At 42.4% G+C, this 15,707-nt stretch overlaps 1 long non-coding RNA gene across 1 annotated transcript; it reads right to left on the reverse strand.

Annotated features, from left to right (window-relative positions):
• Positions 1–6,479, reverse strand: LOC106005678. Its single transcript, XR_001179226.2, has 3 exons — positions 6,045–6,479; positions 2,116–2,370; positions 1–1,644 (listed from the first exon to the last, which is right to left on the reverse strand). It is a non-coding gene; the product is annotated as an uncharacterized LOC106005678 (long non-coding RNA).
• Between the last annotated feature and the right edge of the window lie 9,228 nt (positions 6,480–15,707).

The following is a 15,707-nucleotide window of genomic DNA, read 5'->3' on the forward strand; positions in this document are numbered from 1 at the left end:
ACCTGAGCTGAAGGCAGAGGCTTTAACCCACTGAGCCACCCAGGTGCCCCAAGAAACAGTATTTTTAAGTATTGTGGAAAGAGCTCATAGGCAAAGAGAGTCCAACTCCCAGAAGTAAAGCCCTGAGGCCAAGGGAAGGACAGGTGAGTTGCAGAGCCCCCCTGACACATACAGTGGCAGGGTTGCGGGGGGTGGGGCGGGGGTGCTGTTGGCAGGAGAAGGGAGACTCCTGCCAGTCTAAATGGAAGGAGAGATTAGTGAGGAGCAGGCACAGTCTGTTTCTCTATAATTTGATTGTGAGAAGCCGGGAAGTCCTCACCTGGCAGAGGACAAGCTTATCTGGGAACATAAACTGGAAACATTTTGAGGGCAGTCTGGCCACGTAAAGCAAAGGGTTTAAAAATGTGCCTACAAACTGACCTAGAAATTCAGTGAGTGGATCCCAAGGAAATAATTAGAGGTGTGCACCAAGATCTAGTAATAAAGACTAGACAAGTTGTTTATGTTTACGTGTTGTTTATGACTTAAAAAGTGCAGAAAACCACCTTAACATTCAGACAGGGAGGAACATTTAAACATGCTAGTATACATTCTTCTTTTTTTTTTTTTTTTTTGATATCATACACAGGGTAGTAGGACCCAGAGAGTGTCGGCAGCCATTAACTATACAAATATGCCTATTAAGATAGAATGATGGGACAGTATAGACTTCTATAGAAGGAGATGGGGGCAGGAAATTACACAAAGAATAATTATGCTTTTAAAAAGGCAGTAGATATACAAAAAGAAGAAAGAGAGCTCACGTGTGTGGGAAGCAAAGGTTAGCTGTGGTTCTCCCTGTACAGTAGGATTTAGGGAGCTAATTATTTTCTTTCCGCTCATCTCTAGTTTCTAATTTTTCCACAGTGAACACATTATTTAAGCAACATGGGGTGGGGGGCAATAAAAAAAAATTTTTAAGGCAACACCCAGATTTCTTTTCCAGGGCTATTTCTACAAAGACACCAATTTTTTATTACTGAAGAGTTGTTGTCTAAATGATGCTGGCTCATGGCAAATAATAAAGAAGATGGGAACGTGCGTCCTGCAGACCGAGATGCCCATGCAGCATCCCTGGGGCCTAGGGCAGCATTTTGCAGACAGTAGGCCCACAAATATATGCTAAAAAAGAATGATTGAATACAGTGCTAGGGGCAGAAAAGGTTGTTAGAAAATCACAGTCAGGCCAGGCCTCCATGTGAGGGGTAAATTCATGCCTTAGTAAATAACAAATGACCACATGCCACCCATCCCTGATGTGGCTCCAGAGTTGTCAACATCTAGAATATTCTGTCTGTCAAGGCTGTGAGCCTGTGAGAATGTGGATTCCAATTCCCGCCCACTGCTCAGACTGCTGATCAAACTGGATTCCAGCCCCCATCCAAGGCGAGGCATTTGCTTTCCAGAAAGCCTCTGAGGCCAAAAGGCTTTGGTATTGATGATGTAGCTTCCTCAGAAATGCACCATCTTCTTTTCAGGCACGTTGTCATTACCACTCTATCCTGAAGGCATTACTGAGATGTCATGAAAAAACAGCCTTTTAAATTCATGTTATGGGCTGGTCTGGCGATTTAATCTCGCTCTTCAATGTAAATGTTTCGGATGCTATGGAGGGGAAGAGAATGGAAGAATATTATTGAAATAGGGGATGAGTCTAATGTCTTTTATCTGCCAGAGACAAGCCAAGACTGGAGATATTTATTGGTTCAGTACTTCAGCAACATGGTATTAATTGTCTTTGAGTGTTTTGATAGGTAGTTAGCGTGAGGGTATTAATGAAAACAGCCCCACTTCATTTTAAAATTAACTGCTTGGCCATTGAGCAATAGGAGCTGATAAATGATGGCAATAAATTTGTGATGGAGATTTATGTGCTCGTAACTCAGAGCCGGGCTGTGGGCATGCTCAGATGGGGTGGGGAGATAAGAAATACCAAAAAGTAGCTTTGTGCAAAAGAGCATTTCCCCCAAATCCCTGCTGAACCAGCCTTGTCTTTCTGGGATGCCCCAGGTCGGTGCAGACCTGGCCTCCCCGGTGCTGGGGGCAGGGGGGTTCCGGCCGGTCCTGCCTCCTTACCTGTGAGGGGGCGTGAGCATCTGGGCGTCCTTCGGGATGACTCCGCCCACTTTGTTTGGTCAGCTGGGGAAGAGCCATCCTTCACGCACGTGGGCTTCTGGAAAGCAGCTCCTCCCAGGCCTTCTTGGCTGACACTGGTACTTCCTCGGAGCTGCTCCCTTGCTAAGACAATGGAAAAAGTCCACCCAGATGGACACAGCAAGGAAGGGAGGAGATGGCTCTTGGTTGGCTGTTGTCAGGCTCTGGGCAGGGTGCCTAATTTACATAATTCCTGTTAATCTCTACAACCATCTTGAGAGGTAGTTCTAATTAACCTGTTACAACGAACTCGGTTTTGGAAAGGAGAAAGCTGAAACTCATAAACCTAAATGACTTGCCCTGGGGCCCATGCATCAGGCTTCTGGAGAGACCATATGACAGGGAGAATGTGGGTGTTAGAATCACAGAGCGAGAGTTCGAATCCCAGGTAAGCCACTCACTAGCTGGGTAATTTAAAAAAAAAAAAAATTAACTTTTCTACGCCCACCATTTCTTTGTCTTTGATTTTGTCTTTTGTCTGTCACCAAAGATGAAAGCACAGGGATGCTGGGGTTCTCAGGCACGTGAAATTACATAATGAAAGCCAACTGGGCTGGTTCCTCAGATTCTGGAGCTCCCGTAACTGACCCATAGGAACTTGGGATCCTGGAGAGACACAGAGGCCAAGGCAGGGTCCCAATCCAGAGGCTTTAAGGGGGTAAACAGGGAACTGAGGGTAGGGCCCACTCAGGAGCCCTGTGGGGACTCGGATTCGTCCAGGAGCGAAGCCAGAGCAACTGTTGCTGCTGCAGAAAAGTGACAGCAAGGTCAGCCACCAGGCGTCCTTGAAGGTGGACTAGGATGCCCCTGCCATATGCGAATGTTAGAAAAGCCCCCCTCCCAACACACACACACAAATTAAGAATCAGGCGAGTAAGGATGGTTCCTGGGATTAAACTACATACAACAACAACAGCCCTAACTGAAACCTGAGCGAGTTCAAAGGTCTGACAAATACACGTCTGAAACCTAATACTCTCAGAGAGGAAGAGCCTGTGGAAGGAAGATAAAGGGTGATAGAAAGGCAAAATGGGTGACCATGGGATATCCCAAATTGAGTTTCCTGGGGGTGAGCAGGCCACCGTCAGCCACATGAGGCTGCCGTAGGACATCATGAGCAGAAGTCACTCTCGCTGGACATTTTCTAAAACAGAAGTCATCCTGTCTCAGGAAGATGGGTGGGGACCGTGACAAAGTTCTAGGAGAGGAAGTTCCTTTCCAGGCAGTAGAATGGACAGGGCTCTAAGTGGTGCGGAAGCTCCTGGCAGTAGAGGGGGAGCACCGGCGACCATTTGGAGACCTGATGCGATTTAGCAGTAAGAGAATGTGGGCTGGCTGGAGGTCACTGATGCAGCACCCACTCGACCAACTATTTAGGATTCAGCATAGCCAATGTGGAATTGGAAGATGGGGGTACCGGGGCCGGGGGGATAAAGATTCCTGCCCTCAATAAGTCCCATGGGGAAGATAGTGAATAGGCCTTTGCGACACAACATAATTAGTTTCTGTTCCCAGAACAACCTTGAGGAGAGCCTCCTGATTCGCGAGGAAAAGCTTCAGGGAGAAAAGGTCCCTGGGAAAGGTTCCACAGAGAAGCTTCCCTGAGCAATAAGTCTGTCCTGCTTAAAATCTTGTTCCATTTAGCCGTGTGGCATTTACAATGAACCACCTTCACGATTTACCTCCTACCCCCAAATCCCCAGGCTCGTTCCTCGTCACTCCCTGCCTCACGCCTTTGGCTACAGCAACATTAGCTGCTATGTCGCCTACACACTCGTGCTACTTGCCAGCTTTGGCTTTAGACTCTACACCTCTCTCTGCCTGAAATCCCCCATCATCCCTTAGGGGGTGGCCAAGCCTTCAGGAGTCTTTTAACAATTCTGCTTCCCCATCTGGTCTTAGATGTCCCTAATGAACACCCCTGTGTGTATCGCCATCACTGTGCTTATGGTCTTGTATTAGATTTAACTATGTGTCTTGTCCTCACTAGACAGTGTGCTAGCTGATGTCAGGAACTATGTATTCTTTCTTATAGTCAAAACACCCAGCACTTAGCTACTACTTGGTAAATACTTGTATTGTGTTGTATTGCACTTTAATTCCAGTATGGTTAGCATACAGGGTTCTATTAGTTTCAGGCGTACAATAAAGAGACTCAACACTTCCATACATCACCTGGTGCCCATCAAAACAAGTGCCCTCCTTAATCCCCATCCCCTCTTTAACCCATCCCCTACCCCCTCCCCTCTGACAACCTTGAGTTAAAAATGAGTCTATTTCTTGGTTTGTCTCTCTCTCTCTTTTTCTTCCTTTGCTAATTTGTTTTGTTACTAATTCTGCATATGAATGAAATCATATGGTATTTTCCTTTCTCCGTCTGGCTTATTTCACTTAGCATTATACTCTCTAGCTCCACTCATGTCATTGCAAATGGCAAGATTTCATTCTTTTATATGTTTGAGTAGTATTCCCTGTGTGTGTGGGGGGGGGGGGTACCACATCTTCTTATCCACACACTTGGGTTGCTTCTATAATTTGGTTATTGTAATAAATACTTTGGTATTGATTAGTTACTGAAGGTGGACTGACACATTTAAATTAAATACTTCTTTTCTCCTTACAGTTCTCAGATCGACATAGGACTCCTAGTTAAATTGGAATTTGAATTTAATTTTGAGTCTCAGTTAAGCAACAAAAATTTTTTATAAGTATATCCCAATGTTACATGCTACATACTTATACTAACTGACATGTGTCCTAATATTTCATGGGACATACACAAAAAACTTATTCATTATTTATCTGAAATTCAAATTTAACTGAGTGCCCTATATTTTTATTTGCTAAATCAGGTAGCCCTATTTCTTCTGTTAAACTTATAAATACTTAAAAGCACAAAGGATGTGAGCAAGAGCCTGTTCATGATGCTGATGGAAAAAAAATGTTCAATCTGGTAAGCAATTTAGCAAATATTTTCAAATATAATTGGATAATTGTATGAAGATAATAGGAATTAATTCTGGCATTTGCAATGACTTAAAGTTAGAAACAATTTAAATGTACATCATTAAGGGGATTGGTTAAATGAAATAGAATTTTTTATATTATTATTTTTTTAAGTAGGCTGTATGCCCAACTATGGGGCTCAGACTCATGACCCCCAAGATCAAGAGTCAAATGCTCTATCAACTGAGCCAGTCAGGCACCCTATGAAACAGGATTTTATATGCAATACAACATTGAGATTAAGAGCATAAGATCTAGAGTCAGAATGCCTGGATTCAAATCCTGACTGCATAGAATACTGGTTCTAAAATGCTAAGAAAGGCTGCTTAATTTTTCCATGCCTCAGTGTATACATTTGTAAATAGGAATAATACAAATGTCTACCTCATCAGTTTGGAAAGCTAAATGATTAATATATGTTCTGCCCTTGCAATAAGGCCTGATAGACCACAATGTTCAGATAAAGATAGCCATTACTATTATGATCATCATCATTCCTGTTGTAGAACACTATGGTACCTTTAAAAAAGACTTTATAGGTTTTATTTATTGACATGAGGTGTTCCCATTTTGCAAGTGAGGAAATGCAATCAAGACAGCATATGTAAAGCATCCATTTAGCAAATAATTTTTGAGCACCATCCCTGTTGGACCCACCATTGGAAGTTAGCAGCAGCAGACACAGCAAAGAACAAAGCAGAAATGTATGAAACCAAAGTTTTGTGAACAGACATTACAGATAATGTATATAAATTTAGAGAAAATTAACATTCGGATGAGAGCAAGAGAGGAAAATATACAACAGCATGTAATAGGAAAGACCTAATAAGAAAGGGCTATTTTACCTGAAATCGGAAGGATGAGTGAAGTTGGCCAGGACAGGGCTGGAAGAAGAATATTTTAAGCAAAAGAAACGATGTGTGCGAAAGCTGTGAGGAAAGGAAAATCAGACAAGTTTAAGGAACTGGAACAAGTCCAGTGTGGTTGGAGCCCAGCAGGACAATAGAGCAGAATGAAACTGGAGAAGAAGTAGGAGTTGGTTCCTGTTGAGCTTTGTAAAATATCAACAGTCAAATTAGGTAGGGTTGAGTCGTTGGGTCTATATCCTTAGGTCCTCCAATACAATCTCATCATCCAGACTGTTGCTTTTCTTGCTCAAGGTCCTGAGTCTTGAAAAAGAACAAAGTTGGAAGATTGATGCTACCCGAATTCAAGACGCAACTATAAAGCCACAGTGACCAAGGCAGTGCGGTATTGGCACAAGAGTAGGCAAAAAGATAAATGAAACAGAACAGAGAGCCCAGAAATAAACTCATGTAAATATAGGCAACTGACCTTTGATAAAGGAACAAAGGCAAAACAAGGGAGCAAAAATAGCCTTCTCAACAAATATTGCTGGAAAACTGGATGTCTACACACACAAAAAAGATGAATCTCTACACAGACCTTCACAAAAATTAACTCAAAGTGAATCATAAACTTATATTTAAAATGCAAAACTATAAAATTCCTAGAAGAAAACATAGGAGAAAATCCAGATGACCTTGGCAGTGATGATGACTTTTTAAATACAGCACCAAAGGCAGGATCCATGAAAGAAATAATTGATAAGCTGGGCTTCATTAAAATTAAAAACTTCTGCTCTGCAAAAGACAATGTCAAAAGAATGAGAAGGTGAACCATGAACTGGGAGAAAATATTTGCAAAAGAAACACCTGATAAAAGATTCAGAGCTCTGGATTGGAAAATCTCACTGGCTGAATTAAAGCCATGTGTCCCCAGGGAGAGAACAGGAAGGATTCCCCCTTCAGCTCTCATCTCTACCATTGAAAAGGTACCATGTGTCCTTGACTGACCCGGGTTCCTCCCATCCCTACTGAATCCAGGAACCCCATGTCAACTGAAGCTCCCTTAATAATCTCCAACCTCCAGATAACAGTGGCCATGGTGAAGACATTGGTGTTTCCCTCCTCAAGGTATTTCTCAAGACTTTGGCAAGGAGGATGTCCTCTGTACTCTCCTGGGAGACAGAGTCGGGGAGTGAGAGGCAAGTTGCACATGATAAATTCACTCCAGCATTCCTATCTCTCAGAGTCTTTGGATTCTTTCCTTTACTTGATATCAAGGAATTTATGACATCTCAGCTCTGTTTAATGTTGGCCACCACTGAGTCCAGATTTCTGTCAACCAACTGAACAAACAATGGTGTCTACTCCCAGCTGCTCAAACTTGCAACAGAATCTGGGGTCTCTGCTAAGTGCATTCATATCAATGATTTTAACTTGGTCTAAAATGATATTAGTCTTGTCTTTGGTCTAGAGCCCACGGAATTCATTCCCACACATACTCCCCTAGATCTTTGAAGGTGTAAAGTAGCAAGGTTTTGCAAATTACTTGTTACCTATGCCTTCTGCTCCCAGGTTTGACTTTTTACTATCCACCTCCCCCATGGGTCTTCTAGGTCTGAAGACAAAGGGAGGGTTGCTGCAATGCAGATCATAAAAATAGACTTTTATTTCAGTGTAACTCTTCAGGGTAAGAAAGTTATAGTACCTTTAGGCAAAAAGTAAAAAGAGGGAACAGTCAAGGGAGTTAACCTGTTTTGGATGGCATGGGTGGGGGGTCAGTGAGTTCTCTGGGTCATCACGCATACCCTCATCTCAAGTCTTGTCTCTGCCATGCCTTAATTATCTTCTAAGAGGCGTGACAAGGTTGAAAACTTAACTGATGTAATTCTACAAACCTCAGAATCCAACTTAAATTTGTTTACCAGTCTCTCAGCTGTGTGGCTTTTGGAGGATGGAAATCCATTCAGTGCATCCCCATAGTAAGTTCCTGGGTATTAATATATGCCTTAAATTGAGAATTCTGGGGTTTAAATCTATCACTCTCTTTTAACAAGCTAACCAGAGCCAGTAGGAGCAGCCACTCCATCCCACATCCCTTGAACTCCTTCTGTCTTTCACACTGTCCCAGGACAGTGGTTAAAGGCTCTTGAAACCCTGCTTTTCATGAGCCCTTCAAACAAATGACTGCAGATGATAATTAAGTTGCTCTGTTGCTGTGAACCATGGCTTCCAGGTTCCTATCTCTGAATCCTAAAAAAAACCGATCATGGTCATCAACTCCTCCCTGAGGTATTATAATCAATCCCAGATTTCTCCCCTAAGGCCTTCTGACTTGAAGAGACTGTGGCACACTTCCTGGTACAAATTCCTGTATCAGGAAACTGCAGGGAACAGAAAGAGATTCTAACTACCTTTCACAAAAGAGGAATTCACGGGAAGGCATTGGGTAACTCACCAGTCTGGAAATTTGTCAGGAACCAAGCGAGACTAGGCAGCAAGAAAAATTGGCCAGGATGTGGTCACAACCAGTTACAACAGCCATCCTGTGGTTGGTCCCATCTTCCTTCTGCCTTTGCTTCACTCACTCAAGAGTCAGATATCTGGGCAGAAGCATATAATTAGTGACCACAGGTCACATACCCTCTCTCTTAGTGGGAGAGAAGGTAGTAGAGAGAGGGAACACTTCTTCCTAAAGCTTCTACCAAAATCCCAGAAAGGGGTTTGGTTTCAAAGCCAAAAAATGACAAAGGGTCAGTATTGTGGGATGGTGTTACATGGCATAATGTTGGGGGCATGCAAGGGGCACTTGACTCTTGGTCATTATTCGTCTCCATTGGCTCACTGAGATGGTGCCACCTGTATGTGACTTTATGTTATAAGCCCATGCAGGCATCATGGAATCCACATCCTCCTACAGACAAGAGCTCTGTGCCCCTTCCACTCTCTGTGTTTGGGAAACATCCTTCCTCCCACTATCATGCTGTGCTATGGGAAAGTCTGTGGGGACATGACAGATCTATTTTCCCACACAATACAACTATCTGTTTCTACTCTGGTATATTTCCCCTTTTCACAGATTCTCCTCAGAAAAGGAAAGAGGACTCTTGACTTCCTCAAACCTGTCTGGAATATCTTCTGTCTCTTCTCACCAGGGCTTGATCAAAGGTGTGATGCAGGGTATGTTTCTCAACACCCCACTATGTCCAAACTCTCCATGTTTCTCCTGTGACTGTCCGAATGTCTCCATCCTGAGAGTCTCTTCTTGTTGTTGTTGTTGTTTTGATCTAAAGACTGGATATTCTGGCTTTACATCTATATTCCTGACTCTCTTAAGTCCTACTTATGTCTTACTTATGGCCTTCCCTCTTCCAAGGCAGAAACCATAGAACATTCAAGCTGCTTGCCAAACCAGGGGAAAGTTTATAGAATAACAGGAAATACTGAGAGGCAAAAAAAAGAAAAAGAAAGTGAAAACATAATAAATACAAGTTAAAATAATAGTACAACAATACTGCAACATTACTCTTTGGGCTTATCTATATTTTTAATTTTTTCATTAATTAGACTAGATTACAGTATAATTTATAAACAAAATTGTCTACCTTATGAGATAGTAAGATCTCCATCAATGGAGGTATTCAAACAGAGGCAGGATGGCCATCTGTTAGGGGTGTAGTAAAAGGAAGTTCTCCACTGGTGGGAGGTAGGATAAAATAATGTCTAAGGTCAATTCTAAAGTTAATATTTTATGCTTTAATTTATTTTTTATTACATTTCTTATTTGCTCCACAAATTTTGGCATCTTAATAGGACTATTTTGAGGTTCCTACTAATTATAAAAATTTTAAATGGTCTCCCTGGTTTCTAATAAATCAGTCAACATTTTTAATAGAGCTTGTTCTGAATGCCCAAGATTGGCTATTTCCAATTCTCTTGGGTCTATTGGCTTTGGTACAACTTTTTCTGTTACAATGGCTTTATTGTTCTTTTCAATTTCTCTGGCCTTTTCTCCATAAATCTTCTATGGAGTGGGTGTTTGCTTATTTTTCCTGGTTAAAGAGGAGAAAGTATTGCTCTGACCCAAGTGTGGGGAAAGCATCCTTGAAAACACTGAAGAAGCCTCAGACTTGAAGTGAAGGGACATGTATTTCCACCCTAGACACAGCTCTCATGCTGTGGGAGCCTGAGAAGTACTTCAGCTTATCTGAGCCTCAGTTTCTCAGATACAAAGTTGAGAAAGACAATCTCTACTGCAACACCTCAATCAAAATTAAGTAAAAATGAGATGTAGAGGTGTGATATGATCTAGAGGTCATAATATCATGGTTTCATCTCTATTTCTCTGCTATTCTCTTCATCCACCTTCCTCTGGGGCTCAATTTTCCTCCTCCTAACCCCCTCCCCTCGCTGCTTTCATCCTACAGTAGCAAAAAATGACAGTGCTATTTTCAGTCCCCTCCTGCACATGCTCTATGCTCCAGAGGAAGAAGGTTGGTCTCTTGCAGTACTTACCGTGGATGAAAAAGGAAACTTCTTTCCTGGAAGTCCCCATAGCTATTTTCTCTCATCTCAGCAGCCAAACTGGGTCCCATACCCACCCTGACAAATCCTTGTGGCTTAGAGTGGGCTGAGCCAAAGAACCCAAGTCAATCCAAGCCCCCATGAGATGAGGTAGATACCATCCTCTCCAGATTAGGAAGCTAAGTCTAGGAAGGAACTTCCCCTCCAAATGAAAATTTGGATGCATTTTCTGGGAGAAAGAGATGGAAAAATGAGGACTTGAGGAGCATCCACCAAATGATTCTTATTCCTACACAACTCTGTAGGTTAATTTAAAAGTCATATCAGAGGCACCTTGGTGGCTCAGTTGGTTGAGCATCCAACTCTTGGTCTCGGCCCAGGCTGTGATCTCAAGGTCATGCAGTCAAGCCCCATGTCAGGCTCTATCGGCATGGAGTCTGCTTGAGATTCTATGTCTCCCTTTCCCTCTGACCCTCCCCCTGCTCTCTTTCTCTAAATAAATAAATAAAATCTTTGAAAATAAATACAAGTCATATGAAATTGTGAAAGAGGCCATATCTTATACCTGTAAAAAATTCCACATTCCAACAAGCAAAGTGCCCTCAGGGGGATGATTTGATTTTTGGCCCAACTTACCACTTTGGACAATTTATACAACTTTTTGAGACTTGGTTTCCCCATCTGTAGAATGGAAGGGTGCCACCAAATAATGAGACATGTTCACAAATATTCATGTATTATAAATTGTTGTCAATTGAATCCATGCTAGAATTGAGTCAGCTGTTGTAAAATGAGTTCGGGCTGGTACATTTGGAGGTCCTGCTTTACAACCTTGAGAAAACCAACGCTAGGCACATCAATAAGTTTCAAGTAACCATGGGACTGAGACTTCAGATGGAAGGAATGCTTTGTGAACCAAATTTTTAGTAACATATAGAAAATCATATTCATGTGTGCATAAGTCATCATGCCCTGAATCCTTAATCTCCATATCTCTGAAGCAGAAAGATTAATCTTAGAAGGAATAACTGACAACCCATGGCTTCAGGCTGCAGAGAAGATGAAAATGTCCCTTACAAATGTGATTCGTATTACAATGCTTATGCACATTCTATGCTATGTGGTCTTGTTTGAACGAAAGAAACTTAGCCCACTCTTCTGTTGGAAGACACACACTTTTTTTCTTTTTTCCTTTGTATCACTCTTGGAATTGTTAGAAGCTAAAATGGAGCCTGTTTCTTGCTAACACAATCTTATCTATGAGTCAGCCATTGCTGGGGAGGCCGAATGGCTCAGTGGGATTTTGTCAGATTGTCCTGTTACCAAATTCTGACTCAACTGTTTTCTTAACCTCTGCAATTCTCAGTGTTCTCATTGAAGAAGTTGGGGTGATAATATCACCCACTTCATTGTAAGAAATAAGTGAGATAATGCCTGTTAAATGCATAAAAGAGAGCCTGGCAGATTTAATACATGTTAGCCCTCACTGTTTTTGAATTTCTGAAAAAGAAGGGATGTGTTTATTGTATTGGAAAAGCACCAGGATAGGTTGATATTTACTCTGATTTTAGAACTTCTTCCATCATGGCTGGTCTGTCTCAATATTTGAGGGTTCTGGAACAAGAGTCCATCTAGGGGACCCTGATTCATGGCTAGCCCCTTTCTTTTCCTATCCTCAACTCAACCTTGCCCTGAGGAGTCTTGTGCACATGTTTGAGAATCCCAGCCTGAATACCCAAGCTCTGTCTATACTCCCGTCCAAATACAAAGAGAAGTTCTCATCTATGCTCTCAAAATTAGGAGTACACATACCCGTGATGAAGTCTACCAGTGTCACTGGGAGATGGACAGATGAATAGTCTATGCAGGCCATAAGAGCAGACTGGGCCTTTTGAGCAGGACTTCCAGGGTGCCTAGAACGGATAGCATGGGTTGTAAGGGGTACTGAGAGACTGGTGAGCAGGTCCCTTTAACCCTATGGAACACTCAGTCTATGGGGAGGGTGTAGCTATAGGAAGGCCAAAGAAAGAGACCTCTAGTGCATGGCGCCCAGGAGAGGAGCTTGGGTCTGAGAGTAGTACCAAGCTCATCTCTTGGAAATGTGTTCTCCAGAAATGAGTGCCTAGGGATCTATGCCTTTTTAAAAAAAAGTAACAGCTTTATTGAGATATAATTTATATATGTGCAATTCGCCCATTTAAAGTATATCATTCAATGGCTTTTGGTATATTCAGAGTTAGGCAACCATCAGCACACTCGGTCGACTTCTATTGCCGCAGTGGGGGGTGGGGAACTGCACCCATGGTACTCAACACGTCTAACCCAGTGGGAGTGTGAGAGGGGGCCTGAAGTTGGCTTGTTCTCAAGGACCTGCCTTCTCCACAGCCTCTTGCAGAATTTGTAGCTGCACTGAGTTTGATTCTAATGTTTAGAGATGGGAATTTCTGGTCCCACATGGCCACAAAGTGCGACTCAGTATTTCACGGGGGTTCCATTAAGAAATACTGATTTCCCCCCTGCCTCCAAACTGAAGCAAATCCTGACCACATCGGACTTACTAACAGACGGTACCTCAACCTCCAAAAACAGTATTTTCCTAGCTATTTTCAAGGGCAATATTGACTACGTGAAACTTTCACCTTACACTCTGATATCAAAACCTAGTCCTCTAGAAAGATACAGCTTCACTCTACACAGAGGCACAAAAGGAACATTTGGTTTGGTCTGGGATTATCAAAGATGACCTCAGGGTTTTGCAAAGACCTGTCGGCCTGCGACTTAAAATCAGACCTAGCGACAGGGTCACCGGCAATGGGTTCTCCTAACTTCTTTTCATAGTGAATCTCAGTCAAAAACAACCCGACACCTGTATGATTAGACACAACAGTCCTTCACTATTCAAATATTGATTTCTGAGTTGGGATAGCATATTTGAATAGCAAGGGATACAAGCTTATCCAAACCTATTTGGCCCCCAGTTTCCAACAGCAAGTAGTCTGAGTTTGGATAGAGGGAAAAAAAAAAAAAAAAAAGCATCCTAAAATTTAGCTTAATTGATTCAACTCTTGTGTTCAGAATGCAAGAGTTTAGGTAGTATAGATAGCTATATATTTATTTTAAATTATATTCATTACTTCTCCACTAATACATTATAGACATTATAAAAATCACACAAAAACAGTCCTTTTTAATAGAAGAAATAAAAATAAATGCAAATAGAAGTTCTAATCATCGTGTGGGCCTCTCCTTTGCAGATCACTCCAACAGGTCAAGAACCAGGAGTGTCCTCTGGTCACCGTGATGCATTCCCATAAAACAGCCGGATCTCCTCACTGATTTTCAGAATAATTCTCTGCTCTCGTATATAGTCACAGCTATTAGCATGCCTCCTGCTTGGGATGACTGCCTTTTCTTCATGTAGCCTCTTTTTATCACTTTATAAGTTTTGATGGTATTAGCAAATTTGTAATAGCTTCTCCCTTCTCCCTTTCACAGAAGATCAAACATTAGCGTTAAATGGCCAGTTTCTGATTTCTCCTTAAAAAGAGAATCCTAATTGTGTTTAAAACTACCTTCTCCCTGGGTGGTTTCTCAATCATAATTGCCAAAATGCTGAAAGATTTTTGTCCTTCGAGAAGTAGCAATCTAAATCTGGCCCTGTTGTGCCTCCTATTGAATTCCAGGTGAGTGTCTGGCTGGTCTTTGCTGACCCGGAGAGAGAGGCAGGCCGACCTTCACTCAAGAACCACATTTGTGGGGCGCCTGAGTGGCTCAGTCGTTAAGCATCTGCCTTTGACTCAGGTCATGGTCCCAGGGTCCTGGGATGGAGTCCCGCATCGGGATCCCTGCTCAGCGGGAAGCCTGCTTCTCCCTCTCCCCCTCCCCCTGCTTGTGTTCCCTCTCTTGTTGTCTCTCTCTCCATCAAATAAATAAATAAAATCTTAAAAAAGAAAAAAAAACCCACCTTTGCCAACGTATTCGAGACTTCCAATTAAGCTTAATCAATATTTCTGAAACCTTACCATGCACAGAATTTGGTAGTCTGTTTGAGCCAAATGTTTCAATTTATGTTAGTATTGAGTTAGTGAAAGGCATTATTTATGTGGAAAATGGCTAATATATAAGAACCAGGTATTCAGATAACGTTCCGATTTTTCATGTCTTCATATCCAGTGGCCAATGAAAGGAAAAGGAGGTTGTCTGTTGTTATGGTCTTCAGAGCCTTTCAATGGCGCAGGATCTTTTGTCAAAGACTGCACGTGAAACACCATGCGTAAAAGAGGAAAATGTTCTAATTAATATAGAGGCAGGAGTCCTGGGTCCCATCTACTTAGCCTTCTTTCCCCCCCCAGGTCCTACTTGTCTCCTCTGCAGAACACAGGAAAAGAGATGGACGCGGCAGGGGCAGGGAGGAGTCGAGATGGAAACACAGAGACGAAGATCTCTACTCTGCAAGAAATGATAGGAACGTGTGTGACTTTGAGAAGGGGACTCAGCCCCTCTCTGCCTCTGTTGCTTGTTTTAGAGATAGAACCAATAAGATTTACTTCCTGGAACGATCATGAGCCTCACAGGAGAAGTTTGGCTCTGTGTCGTGCTTCAAACACTCCGCTCCAAGCCGACTCAGGTTTCCTGGGCAAGAGTAAAAAGGCAGCCATTACAACTGCTCTCACTCCAAGCCAAGGTACACAGGTGAGAAGGAATTTCTGCCTGGGGCTCCTTCTAGGCAGCAGCATGGACAGATAGAAAAACAGACTGAAATCTTGGACATGCAGCCCTAAGATTTATGATCCATACGGACTTCTTCCTGTCAGTGAGAGAAACCACAGGTCCGCAGATGTTCTCCATAAGGTCTTACTGACTAGTCCCACTTTCTCCTGAAAGTATTAATAGCGTACTTTGCTTCTAATCAGTAAATTTTATCTTTCCCTCCTCCTATAACAGAGACTTTCTCCAGATTTGTTTTCCGATCAGTACCGCCCCCGCCCAAGAAGAACAATTGGGAACAGGCTTCAAAATTGTCACAAGCTGTTCGCATGTTAGTTACTGTTATTGTTCTTTTATATGAGTCTCCAGAAATTCTACATCCCATACCTTCGGACATGACAAGCCAATGGCATTCATCACTGGCTTCAATCA

Source organism: Mustela putorius, unplaced genomic scaffold (genome assembly GCF_011764305.1).
Source record: "Mustela putorius furo isolate JIRA1106 unplaced genomic scaffold, ASM1176430v1.1 tig00003853_pilon_pilon_pilon, whole genome shotgun sequence".
Classification (NCBI taxonomy): Eukaryota; Metazoa; Chordata; class Mammalia; order Carnivora; family Mustelidae; genus Mustela; species Mustela putorius.